Below are 22,866 nucleotides of genomic sequence, written 5' to 3'. Positions count from 1 at the left end.
CAATAAACTGATTCTGAAAGACCTGGATACCCAGGCAGAGTTTGATGAGGAGCGCCAAAAAGCTGGTGCCTTTCAACGGCAAAGGGACGACCTGGCGGCAAAAATGCAGGCTCTTAGTCAGGAAAGAGACGCCTTAGGCCAGGAAGTCTGCCATTTAAAAAGAAAAATGGAAGAAAATCACCTGGCCCACCAGGGACTGGGTGACCTCCAAAAAGAACACCAGAACTTGTTAGAGCACACCAGGAGGGTGGAGGATGCTCTAGCAAGAAAGGAGCAGGCCAGTAGGGATGGGACGCAGGAGGTAAACCTCCTGCAGCAAAGACTGGCCCAGTTCTCCAGGACCAACCAGGAAGCACAGAGGGAAAATGAGGCCCTCTGTCAACACAATGATAGGCTCCAACAACAGGTAGCGATGCAGGAGAGACTGATAGAGTCTAGTAAGGCCTTAACTGAGGAACTGAAGGCACAAATGCAGGCTCTTGCATTGCAACAGGGAGCAGGGGCGGATAGAGATGAGGTTCGCTGGGAAATGGAAACTCCGGAGCATAACCTCAGGAGCCCTAGTACCAGAGGCCCTCATACCTCTCAGTCCCTGGACTCTGCCGCCCCCATGTCCCCTGGCGCACATGAGCACCGGGCCACAGGGATGGCAGATTACTATCCAGCCAGAAGCATGGGGCTCATAGGCCAGTACCTCCCAGGAATGGATGGGCGGGCATCTGGGCATGGGCACCCAAGCATGGTGCAATTCAGTGGGGAACCCCGGGAGAATAGGCCCATTAAGGGCATCCTGAAAACCTCTGCCCAGTTAGGTCAGTGGGGGGGTACCCAGCAAATCCTAGCAGCAAGGAGGAATCTGAAGACTCCTCTGAACTGCGCAGGACACAGGAGACCAGGTCCCCACATTCTGCCAGCCATTCCCAGGCTCGCAGAATCCGGGAAAACCTGGAAGATCAGACAGGAACCTCTGGGAGTAGTGCCTCTGAGTCCGAGGACGAATGGACAAGGGTTACCCGAACCAAAAAGGCCAATAAGGCAAAAAGGGCCTTGCTTAAGGACCCCTTAAAGCAGATTAAGGCGATCAGGAGCGTCATCACGCCTTACCATAAGAACGCGAAGTATTCTGTTTGGGAGCACTTAGAGTTGTTTGAGCAAATGATGGAGACTTTCCATTTGAAGGACAGCCAAAGCTGTATTCAATATGTAAAGTGGACCTTCTCCCCGGAATACTCCAGTTTCTTTGCGGGACTGGAGGACCAAAATCATTTAAGATGGTCCACCTATAAGGCGGCCATCTTGAAACATTTTTCTGTTCACAGAAATCCTCAAGAGGCTCGCAAGGCAGCCTACAATTTGCAATGTGGGGAGGATCAGGCCCCACAAGAATTTGTGCAGGAGTTAAAGCGTGCTTTTGCACAGACCACAAGAAGGGTGCGCACAGATAGCAGAGAATTTATTAATACGTTTTTCCATGCCTTGCCCAAATATATCATGACCCAGCTCGTGAGGGATTTTCACGAGAAAAGATCTTTAGACTGGGTCATCGAACAGGCTACCCGGATCTATGAGGTGCAGAAACCGGTAGATAGCAAAAGTAATGCCCAGAAAAACCCCAAAGCCAACAGCACCCCTGCTGCTGCCAAGGTAGCAGAGGTAAAGGTCACCCCCGTTTTGGATTTGGAGATGGGGGGGCCTAAAAACCTACCGGCACCTAATAATGCTAGGCCCAGAAGGTCCTCGGGCCAGTCACAGACAGGGAGCCAGGGAGGCAGCCCCAATGGGGTCCCTCGCTCTCCTGACTATGTAAGTCCTCGCTACAAAGGTAACCGTCCAATCCTGGGTTATGTGTGGACTCCCCCAGCCCAAGGGGGGGGATCCAACCGAGCACCGAACCCAGGGAACTTCCCTCCAAACTTCCCACAGGAGGGCAGAAATTTACCAAACCCTGGGCAGAACTTTTTCCCCAGATATCCACCCGACTTTCAGCCCCAAAACCATCCATCCTTCTTTCCCCAATTCCCCGAGCCCAGACCACTGAATCCGGGAGAGGGGAGGCCAAGGGTGGAGGGGTACCCAAATCTTCCCAACCAGGGGTACTACCAAAGAAGGGATAGTTACCCTTCCCGGGATCAGCCCAGGGGAGAAAACAGGGCCCCGTATCAGCCTGAGCGGGTTTCCCAGTTAGAGCGCCAGGTTCAAAACATGGCGAGGGATATGGGTCACATACTGAGGGCTCAGCAGAACCCTCAGATCGGCACGCCGGCGCAGAACGCACCCAACTCTGGACCTGGTGCTCCAGAACAATGACGGGGGCAGCACCCCGATAACACACCGGTTCCCAGGGAGGAGGGACAAGGGGAAGGGGGGTGTAAAGCCTTGGAGGAAGCTTCCTGCCTCACTTGTAAACAGCCCCTGGAGACCCAGGAACCGGAAACAAAATCTCTTGCCCCTGAAAGTCTGCCTCCTAAGGAGCAGAGGGGGGGTAGGAGAAACAAAAGACCCAAACAGACTCAGTTTGAGGAGGAGGTACAGATCTTCCAATTTGAGGGAGAGGGATCCTCAGAGGATCCTGGGAAAAGGATCTTCTCCTTCAGAGAGGGGGGAACTCCTCCCAAAGAAAAATGGGTTCCTAGGGATGCAAATACAGACTGGGGAGATGGGGAGACTGAGCTACCGCCGCCCACCATCTCATCCCAGAACCAACAGCAAGAAAATCCCCTGGTTCAAACCCATCCTGGTGACTGCCTCCAAAAAGGGGGGGGCGGCCCCGAACCGGAGCCAGGGGAACCCACAATGGCTCTGATCTCCAGTTGCCAACTTTTTCTTTCAGATTCCCAAGGCTCTCCACAGAATTCTGCCCAAAATTCTTCTCTCGCGATGTCTAAAACCAGAAAATTAGCCCACCAGTTGTCCAAAAATGTACATTATCTGTGCCCCCTTGAGGAGAAGGAGGGAAGATATTATGCCCCGGTACAAGTACAGGGGCAGGGTACAATCTCGGCACTGGTGGACACTGGATCTCAAGCTACCCTTCTGTCCAGAAGGGCCTTTGATGAACTGAATGCAGGAAGGGGAGAGAATTACCAAATTCCTCTCACCTCTCTTCCTGGACAACTGCAGAACTTTGACGGGAAGGAAATTCCCGTCGAGGGGACGGCAGATTTGGACATTAAAATCGGGCGACACAAGTTGAAACACCCGGTCATAGTTGTGACCCCAGAGGGCACCCCTTGTTTACTAGGGAATGACCTCCTGAGAAGGTTGTCACCCCTAATAGATTGCGTAAACAAGGTCCTCTGGACCCAGACTAGCCGACCAATAAAATTAAAACAGAGTGTCAACCATGTTAGTTTAAACGGCACCTGCCACATGGTTGAACAAAAATCTGACCAAGTAGAATTTCACTTCCAGAACAAACAAATTCCAGACGTGACAGTAATAGCAGTAGGACAACAGACTGGTGATGGGGGGTCCTCTCTATTTCTGAAAATCAACCTTCCTTCCAGTTTAAGGTGGTACTCCACACTGGAAGGAAACACTCTGAAATTCTATACTAATCCACAATCAGAAACTACCACTTCTATAGTCCAGAAAGATGTGAAATCAGCTCAGAGCCTGGCTGATATTCAGCAAATTGGAGAGCAGTTGTTCATCCCTGTTCAGTTAAATGATGGGAAGGACTCTGTTCTCGCTCGAGTGTGTGTGAACAACGGTAAGAGCTTCATCAGCGAAGCCATGTTTCGCCAACTCCCAAAAGATCCAGCCATTCCCAACTTCAAACTGATAGACAAATGGGAAATGGACCTGGAAGCACCTAATTCCAAACATCTCCTGCCAAGCAGGTGTATGCTCAAAATCTCCATTGGCAACAAGAGCATAGTCCACAATTGTTGGGTCGTGCGAGACGTCCCTGCCGCCTTTTACTTAGGCAGTGACATTCTCAATCGCTTTGCCATTAGTTTGGACCTAATAAACTTCAAAGCTTGGTCCCGATTAGCGGATAATCCCATGAGCTTTGATGATCCAGAAAAAGCATTTAGGTCAGCTCAATTGCTACCTTATGCAGTTGAAATTCAGGTTAAAGAGGAAGTCACCATCCCAGAAAGGACCCGACAATTCTCCCTGGAAGTGAAAGTTAAAAGGGGACAAGAGTTGAAAAACCCTGATGCTTACATACATCTAAATGCTTCTCTCCAACAGCAAGGGTTGGGGGTAAACCCAACTCCATTAGTCAACATAGAACATGACACCATTCCAATAGAGGTGGATAACAGCGACTTAAAGAGTATTACTCTAGCCGTAGGCACCATTATTGGAATGGCGGTTGATGACCGACATTTCTCCATTGATCTTGGAAATGAACTGTTAGGGCCAATCCCCAAGGACTGCGTTGACAGTGACAGTGAGGACAATACAACACCAGACAGGATTTTTACCCGGCATGGGGGGAACTTCCTGGTGTACACTTCCTGCCCTTATGGTAAGGAAGATGTGACTTGTGACTTCAGGAGGGATGAGGTGATTTTCCAGGTCCATGAGGGCTGCCTTTCCCACCTGAAGCCTCCGGTCCAAATCAGCACTCTGACCAGGGACTTCTCCACCCAGCTGGAGGAGGCCGCGGAGATAGCCAAACCAGAAGTCTTTCCAGGCTTCAGGCAGATGGTGGAAGAGAGAGTCAACCTAGCTGATGCCTGTGTGACTCTGGAACAAAAGCAAAAGTTGAAACAAGTTTTCTTGGATTTCCAAGATCTCTTTGCGGTAGACTCATATGACTCTGGTCGCACCGACATCCACACCACAACAATCCCCACGGACCCTGGCATGACTCCTGTGTTTGTGAAGCAATATCGCTTGCCTCTCGCATCAATGGAGTCCCTCACTGAAATAATCAAGAACCTTGAGTCCCGGGGAATAATCCGTCCAGTCCACAGCACCTTCAATAATCCAGTGCTGGGAATATTGAAGCCAAACGGCCAGTGGAGACTCTGCGCCGACCTCAGGGAGCTCAACAAACGGGTCCATACTTCCTGATGGCCTCTGCCCTACATTGACCAAGGGCTGGCCCAGATTCAGGGGTCACAGGTATTCACTGCAATAGACCTGACCAATGGATACTGGACCGTGCCTGTCAGCAGGGAGGACCAATACAAACTGGCTTTTACCTTTGGGGGCCAGCAGTACACATGGACCCGGACTCCCTTCGGATACCTTAACTCCGGTAATGAGTTCAATATCTTCCTACATAAGGCCATGCCCGACCTGGGTGCGAGGGGTAACATGGCTTATGTAGATGATGTCCTCATCAAAAGTTCATCTGTGGAGGAACACATAGCAGAGATCCGTTATGTTCTGACACAGTTGAGGGCCGCCGGAGCAAAACTTTCCTTTCAGAAAGCACAGTGGTGTAGAACCCGTGTTAATTTCTTGGGGCATGAGATTACTCCTCAGGGTCTCTGTCCCCAGGAAAAGAAAGTGGAAGCACTTCAGAAACTGAAAGACCCCACAACTCTGCGGGAACTAAGGAGCCTCCTTGGACTGACTAATTACAGCAGAAAGTTCATTGAGGGCTACGCAGAGATCACCAGACCCCTGATTCATCTCCTGAAGGGGGGGGTCAAGTGGGAATGGGGTCCAGAACAATCCGAGGCAGTAAGACAACTCAAAAGAAGCCTCTCACAAGCGCCTTGCCTAGCTTACCCTGTCAGAAACAAGGAGTTCTTCCTGGAGACGGGGTTCTCTAATACGTGCTTGACGGCAGTATTATACCAAAAGCATGACAAGGTCAATAAAGTAATCTCCTATGCGAGCAAGACTTTATCCTCTGTGGAGGAAAAATTCAACGATTGTGAGAAGGCACTCCTGGCCACGGTGTGGGCATTGAAGAATTACCGCCTGTTTATCCAGGGGGAACACATCATAGTGGAGACTCCACACCAGCCTCTGCAATATCTCCAAAGTGACAGAATCCGGGCCGGAAATGTGAGTAATTCCCGAATTACTTCCTGGATTCTGTCAATGCAAGGCTTTCCTGTGGAGGTCAGATATGGCCAAAACAAGAAGAGTCCCCTCGCGCAAGGTCTGGCTGACTTGCATGATTGTGCCAGAGAAAACTGTCTCGAGGACGAAAGTCTAAAAATAAAGGACAACATGGAGGCATACCTTAATTCCCCCCACAAAGTCTTTGAAGAAGACAAGTGTGAGGGAATGCCCACTGTGTATGTGGATGGATGCTCTTACCATGTTGACAACAGCGGGGAGAAAGAACTGGTGGCCGGCGTAGGGAATGCATGGGTGAATGAGTCCCCAGAACCCTCCGCTGGATACAAAATTGGTCCCCGAAGTAGTCAGGTGGCAGAATCGATGGCTGTGCATCAGGCCATCCTCACTGCTGTCCAGCATCAACTCCACGAACTGGTCATAATCACAGATTCGGATTATGTACGGAACGGGTTCGTGGAGCACCTGGTTAATTGGAAAACCAGAGGCATGTTATGTGCTAACAACAAACCCTTGAAACATGGGAAGTTGATCCAAAACATTGATGATCTGGTCACCTCGAATGAGATGACCATCTATTGGAAAAAGATCAAGGGTCATTCCAAAGTAGAGGGACCAGACAAAACTGGAAATGACTTAGCTGATCAGCTGGCCAAAACCGGGGCCATCCAAGGGGATCTAATTGAGATTGAGTCCCTGTTGGGGGAAATCCAGGTCACTGCTATCACTAGGTCCCAGACAAATGCTCACAACGACCTTTCAATTGCACAATGGAGTAAGGAGACCCCTGATGCTGATTTGATTACCGCTCAGAAGGGGGATCCAATTATTGGTAAGTTTTACCAACACCTTGGGGACCCTGAGAACTTTCCCCTGACGGATACCGATTACATTGGGAAAGAGGACCTAAGAGTGTTGATGAAATGTCCCAAAATGTTCCGAATCCAAGACGGTTTGCTGGTAAGGAAATCCAAAGCTGGCCACGATCAGTGGGTGGTTCCTACCTCATTCCGAAGCCTGATGTTAAGTCACGCCCATGATGCGGCCACCGCCGGTCATAGGGGGTTTCACACAACACTGGAAATCTTAAGAGAGGTCGCATACTGGCCACACATGGGGCAGGACCTCGACCAATACTTGAAGGGGTGTCTTGTGTGTGCACAATTTCAGCCATCATCCCCCACACACCGCGCGCCTCTCCAAAAGAGGGGGATGACACTGCCATGGTCAGATTTACAAATCGACTTTGTAGGCCCTGTGATTCGCTCTGCTAGGGGGAATAAGTACATGTTGACTTTGACATGCTTGTTTACCAAGTGGGTGGAATGTCTCCCAGCCCCAAATTGCAAGGCAGAAACTGCAGCTGCCTTGATGATTAACCACATCTTTTCCCGTTTTGGTCTACCTCAAAGGATTGAGTCAGACAGAGGTAGCCACTTCACCAGTGAGGTAATGACAAAGATGTGGGAGATACTGGGGGTCAAGAGAAAGCTGCATATTGCTTATAGACCAGCTTCTTCTGGGGCAGTAGAGAGATATAACCGGACAATTGTGAGCATATTAAAGAAGTTTGTGGCAGATTCTGGGCCAAGTTGGGATATCCGATTACCTCTGGTCCTAATGGCTATCAGATCTACCCCTTCATCTGCAACCAAAATGTCACCATTTGAGGTGATGACTGGGCGCAAGATGGTGCTTCCTCAGCATTTGCTCTACAGGACCCAAGAGCAGACACTGATAAATGCCTCCACTACTCATGAGTATGTGGAGAATTTAAGGAAACACCTCCAACATGCTTTTGCTTATGCTCAGCGGAATCTAGAAAGATCAGCTGATAGCATGAAGACCCACTATGACCTGAAAACTTCCAGGAAGGAATATCAGGTGGGAGACCGGGTCTATCTATACAACTTCCAAAGGAACCAGGCCAAGCAGCGCAAATTTTTGCCTACATGGAAGGGACCCTTTGAGATCATCGACAAGATCTCCCCTGTGGCCTACAAGATCCGCATCCCCAAAGGCGGTTCGGCAGAGGGGGAAGACAAGTGGGTCCACATAAACCAGTTGAAGTGTTGCCATCCCAGGCACGCTCTGCAACAACTGGAGGAATCCTCTGGAATCCTAGCGGGTACTGTCTCAGACTAATTCAGTTCTAATCATAAAACATACCACATCTAGTCTCTAAAATATTGTGATTTGCATGAAACTGTCTCTTAGTTATACTGTTTTTTATCAAAATAAGAATGTAATGTTTCGTTATGATGAAATGCATATGCTGCCCCACTATCTCAACAGTGGTGGAAAAACGTCTATGAGTAGGTATTGCCGCTCTTCCTTTGTCGTCCTAGGAGAAAGAAAACCTGGAGACGGGCCAAGGAGGACGATCCGGAGACCGGGAGCAGAGACGCTATGGGCCAGGGTACCGCCCAATATTCCCATCAGGACCGGCGAGGAGAACCGATCGATCAATACCGGATGGAGGAAAAGATGCTGAACTGTGCCATCTACAGAATTGGAAGAAGATAATGCAGACATCCGAGAGCGTGGGTCCAAACATCATGTGCACCCGACTCCCCCTCGACTCAAATCAAAGTGCAGTCGGGCGGGGGGCTTGTTGGGTGTCTTGACCCACGTGCAAGCTATCATGCTACAACAATTGGTGCTGTGGGCTAGAAAATTCAAGATGGCGGAAAACCGACATGTGCGCCGAAATCCAGGAAAGCTGCGCAGTTTGTGCGCACACCAAAATGGTTGCCTCACTTGCCACCCACCAGTGCGAGAATGATAGGCCGGGGTGCCATGAGGGAAATGGGTTGCCAAAGGAAAAACAGTAGCGCCGGTTAGCTTCAAAGCGCTTTAAAACCACCCTGTGTTTCTCTGAAGGCAGGCTCAAAATGCCTATTTTCAAACATTGCAACATGTGCAAAATATTCACTGAACACCAGCAGACATTTGGCAGAATGGAGTTTTGTGTGCTTACAAAATCTGGGAAATGAAGAGCACAAAACAATGTATAACTAAACTGGCTAAGCTGTGCATGTCAGCAGCTTAAGACTAACTGAAACTGGATTTAAAACCACACCAGATTTGACTTTTTGTATAAAGCTGAATAAATGAACCCAAAACAGGCCAAAGAAAGACTTACTGAGAGGAAGATACAATGTAAAGTTATATTCTGAAGTGACTTGAAGGTTTATAACAAGACTGGCTGAGCTGTGGATTTCAGCAGTTTAAGTAAATGTGGACTGAAAGACACTAAAAATCTCAATGTTTAAAACAAATGAGTGACCTACTTTTGAGTGTCACATAGGTTGCAATTGTTTAAATGTCATAGTTTTAAACTTAGAATCAGTATTCTAGCTGCATATGTAAAAATGTTTAGTTTATTTGAATGCAGAAACTGGGGAACAAAAAGTGAGATTTTATCTGAAACTTGGCTTGAGAAACTGAATCCTGCCTGACAACTACCCCCATCAGGAGTGAAACTTGAGTCACAGCTGTGTTCCCAGGCCTATCTGCCTTTTGCTGGCCACACTAAGGATATACCATCTCTCTGATAATTGAATTAGGGGGAGCCCCACAGAACACAGGAGCTCTGAACAATGCAACCCCCTTCACCCAGGCAGATGGTTTATTACAGAGGTCGTAAAACAGCTTCCTCTTGGCAGAAGCTGGGAGGGGCACTGCCTGTGAGAGCAAGCTGGCTTGGCAGAACTGGAAAAACCAGAAATTCAACCTTGTGCTGGGGGAAACCACACCCCTTTGGGGGCCAGAACATAACTTTAAAAAGATGGATCATTCATAGAGCGGACATGTGAAAATGTTATAAATGATACCATAATTCTTGTGATTTTTCTGCCCACGTTTTAAGACATGGTAGGACCCGGTGGTATGTTCAGGGGGGTTTTAGCGGAAAAGAGGCTATTACTCTAAATGTATGCATGTTAAAAATCTGACACTTCATCTATTAATGACCATACTCCTTGCGCACATGTGTGTAAATTTGGGTCAATGTCAGAAATTGCAAAATCCGTTAAAAAGTGAAATATGTGCCATTTCTCAATGCAAGCTCCTAGAAACAGCAGATTTAGGACAGAGTATACCTCATGTGATATGTGACATGGGTATGTAATTTCAAACAACTGTGTAACTGTGAAATATGTGTTTTGATCATATATAGATTTGGGTGCACAGATGACAGGGGAGTTTTTTTCAAGAGATCATAAATGGCTGACATCACTCTGACACAACTTAGCTCCCCCAATCAGGGGAGAAATGAAAGCTGGACCAATGACAAGTGAGAGGGGCAAGTTTAGTTATGACCAACACACACACCCACATTCTAAACAGATGAAAGCAGAGAGTGCAAGCCAAATAGACCTTCATTTCCATCTGCTGCTGGAAGCTCTGCCGGAAAAATCCATACTTACCTACATCAAACTTCAAAGAGCCAACACTTAGACTCCAAGATAAACAGAGATTACAGAACCTTAACCAAAAAGGCCACTGCCAGCAAGAGTATTTGTCAACAGGCCTAAAAATCTTTTTGCAACTGAACTCTTCAGACAGCCGGCTGACGCCGTCTGAATTTTGCCAAGAACTTTTGCAAGAACCCGGTGACAGAAATATCCAGGAAGCAGTGCAGAGAACCAGAGAGAGACCAGAGTCCAGTCCAAAACCTGACCAGATCCGTGACGAGGCCCATTTAATTCAAGAATATAGTGTGAGTACCTAGCCGTGACGAGGCCCATTTAATTCAAGAATATAGTGTGAGTACCTAGCAAAACTGTGCAGAACCAATCTCTTAGTTAAAATAATATAATTCAATCTATTTTAATCTAAGTAGAACTGCCTCCTGTCACCTGTCATTTGCAAAGCTGTCACCTGTCATTTTCTAGTTGCTAGCTGTCACTTGTCTTTTTGAAACTTTAAAATTTCAAATCTGAAAAACGACCTTCACAAAATCGCTCATATCTCCGCGACCGTTTGTCTTAGAGAATTGCAGTAACTTTCATTTGGAAGCTGAGATCCTAGGCTTTCCTAGGACCCCAAAACGATAGTGATAGTCCTTGTAGTTCTTCTGTAATAGCGCCCGGCGCATTCGCGAATTTTACCGCGATTTGCAAATTTCTCCACGTGTAAAAAAATCTGCTGCTGCTTGCCTTCCATTTGCCAGAAATTCGTTTAACCTGCTAACTATCCCTGCATCATTGCTAGTGTGAACCTGGACTAATATTAACTAGATACCACTCACCCTGAACCTCTACAGGGAATTAAAAGCAATTTAGCATATTTTTCAGCACATATCAAAGCACTTTTGCCTGTGTTTTCAAACTTCTGTAGTCTAAGCTTGCTGGGTGAACTGAATCACAGGTGATTGCATTTCTGAGAACTGTGTGCCTTCCTTCCATTTCCTTGCATTGCATAAAAGGGGGGGAGTGGATTGCCAGAGAAAAGTGATTACATTGTTTTGTTGAAATCATATTGAGTATTTTCTATACTGCATTTAATTCATTCAACCTTGCATTTCCTTGAACCCTATAAAGCGTTCTCTACCACATTATACTTCTGTACCTATTTACCAGTGTGCTACCTTATCCATTTCATGTCAACTCCTTAGTGATTATAAAGAAGTGTGCTAGTGCCAGATTCTCCGTTGTTAATCTATATCATATCAGATTAAGTGTGATATTCAATTATTAATTTATTATAAAGTGTGATCTATATATCTATTGTTTAAATTATCAAATAAACCTTTTAACTTGCAAAACAGAACTACTTCTTGGCTCAGTGGGGTCAGGAGGATTCCAAGAGAGGGGTGTTATATAGGGGTAGTCATCCAGAACGCATGAACTGGACATAAAGATATATCAATAAGGGTTTTCATTCAGTATTCTAGACTAGGCGTTGACTTGGCTGTAGTGCTGAATTGAATCCTCTTACAGCCCCTTTTCCGGGACACAGTAACTTGAACCGGTTCGGGGGGAGGATCCTTCATTTCTTTCTGAGACCTGACATTTCTGGGGTTCAGGGGTAGGCGGTTCTAGGTCAGTCCCCATGCTTACTCAGTCTTAGGGTCTTTTGGAACATATTTTTCTTTGGGAGGAATCCCGCATCCTTGATAGAGAAGACTTTCTTCCCAGAATCCTCAAGGGATTCTTCCCCTTCAAACTAGAGGAAGCAGACTTCCTCCACAAAATGGGTCTTCTTTGTCCCTTGGTTTCTCCTACTTATCCTCTGTTCCCTAGGTTGCAGTTTTTCGGGGGTAGGTGATTCGGATTTAGGTTCAGAGGTATCTAGGGGTCTTTCACGGGTGAGGAAAAAAGTTTCCTCTAGGGTTTCGCATTCCCCTTCCTCTCGATCCTCCTCCTCTGGAACCTGTTAGTTGTCAGGGTTTTCTCCCTGTCATTGTTCTGGGTGCCATACCCTTGGTTTGAGCCGTTCTTGGGCAGCCATGTTCATTTGAGGGCTCTGCTGAGCCCTCAACATGTGACTCAGGTCTTGGGTCAAGCTCTGGACCTGGCGCTCCAGTTGTGACACCCTTTCTGGCTGATACGGGGGTCTTGGGTCAAATCTTTGCTGCTTACGGGAAGGGTAACTGTCCCTTCTCATGGAGTTGCTTGGGTATTGAGGGTTTACCGGGTAGCCCTCCATCCTTGGTCTCCCTTCTCTCTGATTTGGGCGTCTAGACTCCTGAAGAGTAGAGAAGGATTGTTCTGAATGTTGGTGTTTGGAGGGTACCTGGGGAAGAAACTTAAATTGGAGGGTGGAATATTACTGCCCCTCTGAAGGAAGTTTTGTGGGACATTTGGGGGAAAATTTGGGAGTTAAATTACCTGGGCCATACTTATCTGGGTGGATCCCCCCCTTGAGCCGGGGGAGTCCATACTTCCCCCAAGATGGGTCTGTTCCCATTGTACCTCGGACTGATGTAGGTTACAGTGTCAGGTGACACATTTTTGGGCTTCCCTGCCTGGCTACCACCCGTTTGGGACTGGTCAGAGGGTCTTCTCTGCCTCTCAGTTGGTTTGTTAGCGGGAGTGTATTTTTAGGCCCCAAAATGTCTAGGTCCAAGAGGGGGGTATTCGGAGCAGCGGGGTGTTGGTGGGTTTAGGATTTCTGGGGGAATTCTTATTTTCCACAGGCTTTTGGACCTCGTAGATCGTGTTAGCTTGCTCTATGACCCACGCCAGGGTACTTTCATTGTGAAAGTCCCTAACCAGCTGTGTCATTATGTAGTTAGGAAGGGCATGAAAATAGGTGTTAATGAACTCCCTACCGTTTGTGCGCACCCGTCTAGTGGTTTGTGTAAATGCCCGCTTCAATATTTGGACAAACTCTCTCGGGCCTGCTGCTCTCCACACTTCAGGTTGTAGGCCGCCTTGCTAGCCTACTGGGCGTTCCGGTGCATGGAGAAGTGCTTCAAGATGGCCGCCTTGTAGGTAGACCACCTGGAATGATTCTGATCCTCCAGCCCAGCAAAGAAGCTGGAGCATTCTGGTGAGAATGTCCACTTGGCAAACTCCATAGAATTCTGGTCATTTTTTATGCCAAATGACGTCAACATCCGGTCATAAAGCTCCAGATGATCCCTGACTGAGTATTTGGCATTTTTAAGGTAAATGGGTCATGAAGTTTCTAATGGCTTTTATTTGTCTCATTTTTTTTTTATCAGAGTTCACTTTTGTTTGGCAGACTTCTTTGTCCACCGCACCTGAGTCCATTCACCCTCAGAATAAGAGCTGCTTCTACTTGAGGTCCCGTCCCTATCATCTAGGCGCTCCCTTTTTCATTGAGACTGGGAGTCTCTCCCAAAATGACAGCCCTAGTCTCTTCTCCCCTGTTGTATTGTGGGCTCTCTGGGTCACTTCCCTTGGACTCCCTTTTCTATTCTATTTGCCTCATATGTCCCATACATTTTTCATACTCTAGTTTTAGGTCAGCCAGTTCCTGAAAACATGACTCTCCTTTCTCCAGGTTTGCCTTCAACTGGCACACTTCCCGGCACAGGGCATGTTTTTCCTGGTACAGTGTGCTATTCTGTTCACTGAGGTGATCTCTCTGCTGTTTCAAAGCACTCAACTTCTGGCACTCCTGGTCAAAATCTGCTTGGGAGTGGACCTCTTTAATCATCAACTGGTTATTCTCCTCTTTCAACTTTTAAATCTGATAATGAAGAGTGCCCATGTTCTCTAAACAGAGTCTACTGTACGTCACTTGTTGATTCAATTTTAGCTGACTCCTCTTTATGTGCAGTGAATTGTGATTCTCATTCTGAATTAATTTGTTGCTGTGCTGCCAACTCCTCCTTTAGCTGCTGAATGATGTTACCTAATTCTAACTCAGCATTTTGGCTCTGTAGCATTTTCTCCTCTACCCGCCTTTACTCATTCTTGTTTGATCTAAAAGCTCGGATTGATTTTGACCAGAGGCTACACTCTCCTGGTACCTTTCTTCCATAACTATCATGTGGAAGTACATGTATGCAGTGAGTTGGACCATTTTAGTCTGCTCATCTTTGGTGGTCTGCATCATGTAGAAATCAGTCACGGATTGCTGTAACAGGTCACTGTCCTGCCACACATCCATATTTATAGAGGTCACCTGTTGCATCATACTAGATTGCCAGGCTTCATGTCCCTTTTCTGCCCATTCCACTTTAATGAACAATTTGGATAGGAGGTGCTGGCTAGCCACGTTAATTGCCACGGTGCTCATTATGAAAAATGTTCTGCACCTACTGGGTTATCTATGCAAGGGCAGCATCTCCACCCTGCTTCTGTCTAGTTTATGTTTACACTATGTCTATTTTAGACACACCACCCAGACACCTAGGGTGCAAGTTTTTGGATGGCGTCTTTACAATGCAACCCATCTTTCTATCCGCTAAAAGTAACAATATCTTCAATGGATAGTCTGTTGTGCTGCACTGACATGCGTGGAAACACTTTTCTCAATCATGGCACGCGCCCCGACTCTGTCACAGTTTATTAAAGGGGACACGCCAGCTAGGAAACTCCTTCCCCTACAATGAATGTGGTGCACAATAAAACGCTTTTTATTTTTAATATACTATGGATTCTTTTGAGTAGGCCTCCAACCCGTCTCGCACCCAACCTCCACAAACACCCGCTGTCACAATGGACCAGGAACCAAGCCGGTGTGCATCAATAAGATATTCATTAATTTATTATTTAATGAAAAAGGAAAGTCCACCAAGTACACATCCACTAGTGTGGTGGCAACACAAAATGCAATAATCTCTACAACACAACCAGGTTTAAGATGTCCTATTACAGTTAATTCCAGTTTTTAATGGCAGAATAGAAAAAGAACAATTTACCACAAATTGATAGTACCTAAAGTTAAGCACTCCCCCTGCAACACTCACCCGCAAACATCGCTTGGGACCTGATTCCTTTGAATGGAAGGCAGTGGCAAGGAGTAGGAATATAGAGGGAAAATCGGTTTTGGGGTAAAGCCCACCAACACAAGATGGGAAGCCAGAAAAGAAAGGGAAACCCAGTCTTTGGAGCAAAATGTAAGAATGGGATTTTGATTATTTCTCACAACTGCTAGGGAACAGAATAGAAGAACATTTGTATTGTTTAAACTTAGGAGATTGGCAAAGTTTTAGAGAATACTAGTCAGCACACCAGGGCAAGAGAAAGAAAGTAGGAAGATCATTTTTTGTGAGATAGCAAATGCAAAGGGGAAAATACAGTGGGAAATGGAAATTTGTTTACACTGAGGCTTATAATGACAGTCAGCTCAGGGAAGGGGTTTAGCTTACAATAGGAAAATGGGTGTTGAGTGACAAGAACAGAGGCACATAACAGGTAGACTTCTGGGAAAATGGATTTCTCACACTAATGAAAACAGTTGGGGTTTAAGCTGATGCAAATAGGGATTTGTTTGGTAACACACACGTGACACAGACAAAATTGGTTTTCAGCTCACAATGGGAGTAATTCTGTTGGGGCAACACTTTAATGACTATAACCATTAAATAAAAACACTAGGAACAAGATTGTTGATTTTTGAATTGCAATGATCTTGATCTGTGAATTTCAATGGGGAATTAATTGATTTACTTACAAAAATACTAAGGATTTACACAGACAAATGCAGGGTTTTTACTGGGTATATGCTAACATATATAGGCAAACAAGAGATTCTTCTATGGGGGATGACTGGACTACATGGGCAATTAGGGTGTTCAATGGGAAATATTGAATGTACTACTACAAAAAAGAAGGGTTTATGCAAATTAGGGCAGGGGTTATATGCTACTTACATAGCAAGCCTTGGTTTAGGATTCAGGAAAGCCAGCTGGACCTCAGGCCACTCTGGACAGATGGGGCAAGGGGTCTGGTCACTCCACGCTCAAAGATGGTAAGGTTCAGCAGCCTTCTCTCCGTCCTCCTTCTCCTGTCTCCCCGGTTTGTGTGTGTGTGTCCTGAGTCCTAGTACAGTCCCCCTTATATAGCAGAACTTACATCACTTATTTTACAATCTAGGGGAAGTACCGTGTGATTATCCCTGCCCCCAGGACTGGCCAGTTTCTCTCTCTATCTACGCCCCAGTCAGGATTGGATCAGCGATTTTGGAGCACCATCTGTCTTTCCCCTTTATCACCATCCTGTGTTCTCATTACAACTTTTTGACAAAACGAGTTATGTATCATAACTTCATAATTGTACTAGCAACTGCCAAATGAAACATATATTCTGTTTGAGTTGATCATGGGAAATTAGATAAGCCGATGGCCAAATCCGTGTGATGTAGCATGGCCATCTGTCACCTTTTTGTTGTTTTCATAAAATGTGCAACAGTTATGAATGTGTAAGTTCTCATGCAAGTTCCTAATTTCAGTTACAACATTTTCATCAAATCTCATAATTGTCACATGTTCAGGTCAGCCAGAAACCTAATCTAACTGGCCATTTCAGTTCCCAGAGTCCCAGGTAAATGCAACTTATATCCTTAAAACTGCCTGGAAATTACATGAAATCAATCCTCAGTCTGATGGCTGCGCAAAATGCCTAAAATGAAATAGTTTTTTAATATTAATAGGGAGTGTCTTGTTCAACATATGGGAGGGCCGCTTCATCCCCCACTGCCATCTGTCGCCCTGGGCTCTCCTGTGAACAGAGGTTTTTATGAATCCCTTTGAAATTGGCAGTTTGCTCTTTGAAGTGGGTGCTACAATTACTCACACCGTCTTGTCATGTTTCAGCCACAATTTGCCTTCTTTTGAAATCTCTGGGCTCCTTCCATCATGTTTGCAGAATAGGGAATTTTGACACCCTCAGCAGCATCACATTTTATTGCGGCATTGTTAGAGGAGAGGTGTGATATCCAGCTGGAAGTGGGGCTTGTCACTGTGAAGTTCCTACCTCAGCCGAAACCGTTTATTCCTGAAGTACATGTCTCTTCACATGTTACTGGAGTTTTGTGGAGGAAACATAATATACATTTGCTTTGGTCACCCCCCCACATCCTGTTCTGCTTCCTTGACATTTTCTGTGTGAGCAGTGACATCTTTCTCCATTGTGGATTTTTAAAGCCGTTTTTATTAGCAACACATGTGCAGGCTGTTTTTACTATTAATGTTTAAACATCTTGTCTTGCAGGTCACAGTATTCTTTGATTCCTCCTCCTTGGGTGAATTTACTTTGCTGCTTGTCCTTTGATAATGATGGGTAGGTCCCTTTCCACATGGTTCATTAATTTTACATGAGCACAAAAGGAAAAAACAGGCCGTTTTTAGTTGCAGTGTTTAAAGGGCTGCTGTTAATGTGAAAGGGACTTCTATTTGGGGCCTTGAAATGCACCCCACAACAGGCAGCCACATATACATTTAAGTGTGCATCCTTTCGTCATACAGGCACACCCAGGCAGTCACATATGCATTTAAGTGTGCACCCTTTCACCGTACACGCACACATGCACACCCAGCCACCCATACATTTGTGTGGACCCTTTCACCATACACTCACACAGGCAGCCACCTTTACATTGAAGTGTGCACCCTTTCACCATGCACTCACCCATGCAGTTGAGGGGAGCCCTATTACTTCAAAAAGAATTTGTTTCTGTTAAAGACTGAACCATAATGGAAATAATGTCTTTATGAAGGCACAGTGACTTCAAAAATAAACTATTCCTTTTTGAAGTCATAGGGATCCCCATACCCCATGACACTGAGGCCTCCAGCCTTGGGTCTTCCATGTCATGGGATGGGGGGAGCCCTCAGACTTCAAAAAGAAAGTTTATTTTTGTAGTCACTCTGCCTTTATAAAGAAATTATTCCTGTTACAGAAATTATTTCTTTATAAATGCACCAAATAATGCTGAATCGGCAAAATGATCCATACACGCTGGTATCTTGTGAAAACTGGGTAAATATGATATGATAGGTTATTCATAATCTGCTTAATACCCAGAGGTTTCTAAGCACGGACACAGGATCAACCCTGTGTTGCTCTGTGTCGTCTTGCTTCCAACGCAAGCATGTTGCCCCTGAGTTATCCTCCCGAGACATGCCATGTGTGACTGAGTGGGTACATTTAAATAGCAGCTAGAACAGGGATAACCCTTGGGAGGAGCAGGGAAGCATACTACCATGGGGGAAGATCAGTATTTAAGCCTGAACTAGCTATATGTTTGCTTGTTTCAATGATTTCTAAAGAATAATACTGATTTTCGAGCAGCATTTTTAAACATATGTATCAATATTCCATACTTCAACAAAAAAACTACATTTCTCTGAAAATTCAGTCTTTTATAGTTTGCTATTGATTGGCTGAACATTTCTCACGTGTCAATCCTGGCCAATCCCCTCCTTCAGAGTCCATAACCTTGTGTGCTTTCTTCATTTCCTCCTCTTTCTTTTGCTGCACTTGGTTAACTGAACTTTTGTGCCCAAACCGGTCGACGCCGTAACTTGTAGCACTCTCTCCTTGTTCCTCTCACAAACTGTCATGGGTATCAGGCAGGTAGTTGGGGCAAGCTGGGTGGAGGCTTGACAGGCCCGGCATAAGCACACAAAGACCCCATAACAAATCCCTCCTTTCATTCCTTCCTAGTGTTTGTAGTAACTTCCTGGTTACCACTTCCTGTTGCCAAACAGGAAGCGCATGATAACTCATGAGAACTCTAGTGTTTGGGTGTGGCTGGCTATATAAGCCACACCCAAGATTCTTCCAGTGCTTCGTGTTGCTTACTGTGAGATGTATCAGCAACAAACTTGCCGTGCTCTGGATCAGCCAGCATGTGCTTACCTGCTCCGGATCATCCTGTTTCTGCTTACCTGCTCCGGATCATCCTGCTTCTGCTTACCTGCTCCGGATCATCCTGTTTCTGCTTACCTGCTCCGGATCATCCTGCTTCTGCTTACCTGCTCCGGATCATCCTGCTTCTGCTTACCTGCTCCGGATCATCCTACTTCTGCTTACCCGCTCCGGATCATTCAGCTTCAGCTTACCTGGTTCTTACTCCATGCCCAGCTATCTCCAGTCAAGAGGGGACTTCTACACCGCACCTGTAAGAACAAAGAAGAACAGCATTAACACGCACACATCAGTAATGCTGTGCATACTCACTGAATCTTCCCGTAACGCTGGAATCCAGGTTAGTTGCACGAGCGCACAAACCCCTGTAAGAAAGAAGAGACATTATTCATTGCGCTTGCTCCGTAATGCGGACAATTATTTCACCGCGCTCTCTCTCTACACGGTGCATACTTACCAAAAGCCTCCGTGCAAACTTACCTAATGACCAAGTCTCCAGTAGCGCTGAACCCGGACTTGAGGCGCTAATACCACATAATTTCTCCTGCAAGGGAAAGGGAGAGACATTACCAGGCGCGCTTGAATTGAAGGCGCTGCGCAAACCTACCAGCAGCTAGCTTCTACACGCAGCGCTGCTCACCCGCAAAAATACCGGCAAACAAAGACTATACAGACAATTTTGGACACTCAACATTCTCCGGGCAGCGTTAACTTGTGGGAAAGACTTTCTAGCCAGTGAAGAAACTGGCGCACTCAGATCTCACATTTCAGTATTCCTGTGGTTTTGGTAGACCCTTCACAGCCCACCCGAATGCATGCCCTCAAGGCTTTCATAGACAGTGGGGCTATTGAGAACTACCTGGAAAAAACACTGCAAAGACCTTGGGATTAGCATTCCACCGTAAGGACACCACAGAAAGCGTGACAGCTGTGGATGGCACACAACTCCTTTCGGGACCAGTAACACAGCGTACTTCCACCATCACCTTAATCTGCCAAGATGACCACAGAGAAAGTATTAGATTCGACCTTATCGCTGCACCCCAATTCCAGCTAATTCTTGGGATACCGTGGCTAGAGACGCACAACCCAAAGATAGATTGACGAGCTCGAACCTGACTCTTTTCCACAGAATGCGCCTCTTGTTACGACATCAAAGGGATCCAAGGAAGCCCATTGTTAGCTTCACAGGAAATGATAGCATGTTTAGGCTTGGTGGGCACTTTACCAGAGGAATACCAGGAGTTCCAGGATGTGTTGGTGAAGGAGCAAGCTAATACACTACCACCATATCGAGTTTACGACTGCCAGATCGACCTGCAACCAGGGGCACAAGCACCGTGCAGCCGCATGTATGCATTAACCGAGGAAGAAAACACTCATCTACGGACGTACTTGGATCAATACCTGCCCAATGGCTTCATTAGACCATCTAAGTCACCAGCCGCCTCCCCACTCTTCTTCGTACCACAGAAAGAGGTGGATTTAAGAACGTGTATTGATTACCGGGCACTAAATCAAGTCACCATAAAAAATAAGTACCCGTTACCATTGATACCAGTACTCATAGACCAGGTGAGACAAGCGAAGATTTTCACCAAGCTAGACTTACGCGGCGCATATCACCTGGTACGCATAAAGAATGGGGACGAGTGGGAGACTACGTTCCGTACCCGCTATGGCTTGTAAGAATACCAGGTCATGCCCTTTGGGCTTTGCAATGCCCCGGCTGCGTTCCAGCATTTTATGAATGATGTGTTACTGGAACTCCTCGATGTCTGCGCAGTCGTCTACATCGATGACATTCTGATCTAGTCCACCACTCCCCAAGAGCACGTAACCCACGTGTGAGCTGTACTCCGCAAACTGCGCGAAAACCAACTGTACACAAAGCTAGAAAAATGCTCCTTCCATGTCACCGAGGTGGAGTTTCTGGGATATGTACTGACACCGCAGGGGATCAAGATGGACAATAGAAAGTGGAGGCAATCCTCACTTGTTCCTCAACCACGTCTGTAAAGGGAGTACAGAGTTTCCTAGGGTTTGCAAACGTTTATCGACGCTTCATACTAGGATTCTCACATATTGTACATCCAATAACGTCCTTGCTGTGCAAACACCGAAAGTTCGAATGGACACCAGCGGCGGAAGAAGCTTTCCGAGCTCTCAAGGAAAAATTCACCTCAGCCCAATTCTGCAACACCCACAGACCGATTTACCGTACATCTTGGAAACGGATGCCTCAAGCATTGCCTTTTGGTCAAGGAAAATTTCCCCAGCAGAATTAAACTATGCAATTTCTGAGAAAGAACTCCTAGCAATCAAAAGCGCACTGTGTGAATGGCGACATTACTTACTAGGAGCAAAACACACCATCACAATAATAACAGATAATCAGAACTTGCAATACTTACGCTCAGCAAAAGCTCAGTCTTCTAGGCAGCTCCGTTGGGCCCTATCCTTAATGGAATACAGCTTTTTAATCACCTACCGCCCTGGAGTTTAAGAACGGGAAAGCGGATGCGTTATCCCACATTGGCACAGGAGAGGAAGTCTACAATGCCCCTAACCCATTGGAGATCATACCCAGCCATAAAATTCTCAGCCTCTGCATCGGCCCATCTCCGTTACATACTCTGCAGGAAACAATAAAAGAAAATATGTCTGAAGAAGACCTACTGGCTTGGGACACGAAGGGAGATCAGTTCACCATTCAAGACAAACTACCATACTACCAAAAACGCCTCTACGTTCCAACTAAGGATCTGCAACAAGCAATCATATCAAACTACCACGACTCGCTGTTAGAAGCCCATCCGGGTATAGCCAAAACCATGAAGAAAGTAAGCAAATCTTATTGGTGGCCAACTTGGCGAGAAAATATTGCCACCTACATAGGCACCTGTGAGGTGTGTGCAAAATACAAAAGATCCAGGCAAAAACCAACCGGCCTCCTTCAGCCAATCACCATTCTGCCAGCACACTGGCACACAGTATGAACGGACTTCGTCACTGATCTACCTCCTAACTCAGGTTATAATACCATCCTCGTAGTAGTGGACCTCTTCTCCAAAATGGCCAATTTCATAGCTCTAAAAGGTATTCCCTCAGCTCAGACCCTGGCGCATTTTTTTCTAGACCGAATCGTCAAGTTACTTGAATTCCCTCCCATAATTGTTTCTGACAGAGGCAACCAATTTGTATCTCGTTTTTGGAAGAAATGTTGTTCCCTGGCAAGAGTAGAAGTCACGCTGTCTTCTAGTCACCACCCTCAAACGGACGGCCAAACCGAGCGCCTGAACCAGACCATGGAACAGTATTTGCGCTGTCTATTACACCAAACAAGCCAAAGCTGGACAGAAATTCTATGGATGGCAGAGTATGCCTACAACAACTCAACACATTCATCAACCCAAGCAACACCTTTCTTTACTATATATGGTTGAAACCCCAGACCGTCGGTCTACGATCCACCAGAAAAGATTGAAATGCCCGCAGTAAAGAATCTACATGCCAGCATCATGAAAGCAGCCAGAGAAGCCGGCAGGAACCTACAGCAAGCCAAGGAAACACA

Source organism: Ambystoma mexicanum, chromosome 13 (genome assembly GCF_040938575.1).
Source record: "Ambystoma mexicanum isolate Mex_15411 chromosome 13, UKY_AmexF1_1, whole genome shotgun sequence".
Taxonomy (NCBI): Eukaryota; Metazoa; Chordata; class Amphibia; order Caudata; family Ambystomatidae; genus Ambystoma; species Ambystoma mexicanum.
The sequence above is the reverse complement of the archived record's forward strand: the minus strand, read 5'-3'. Positions refer to the sequence as shown.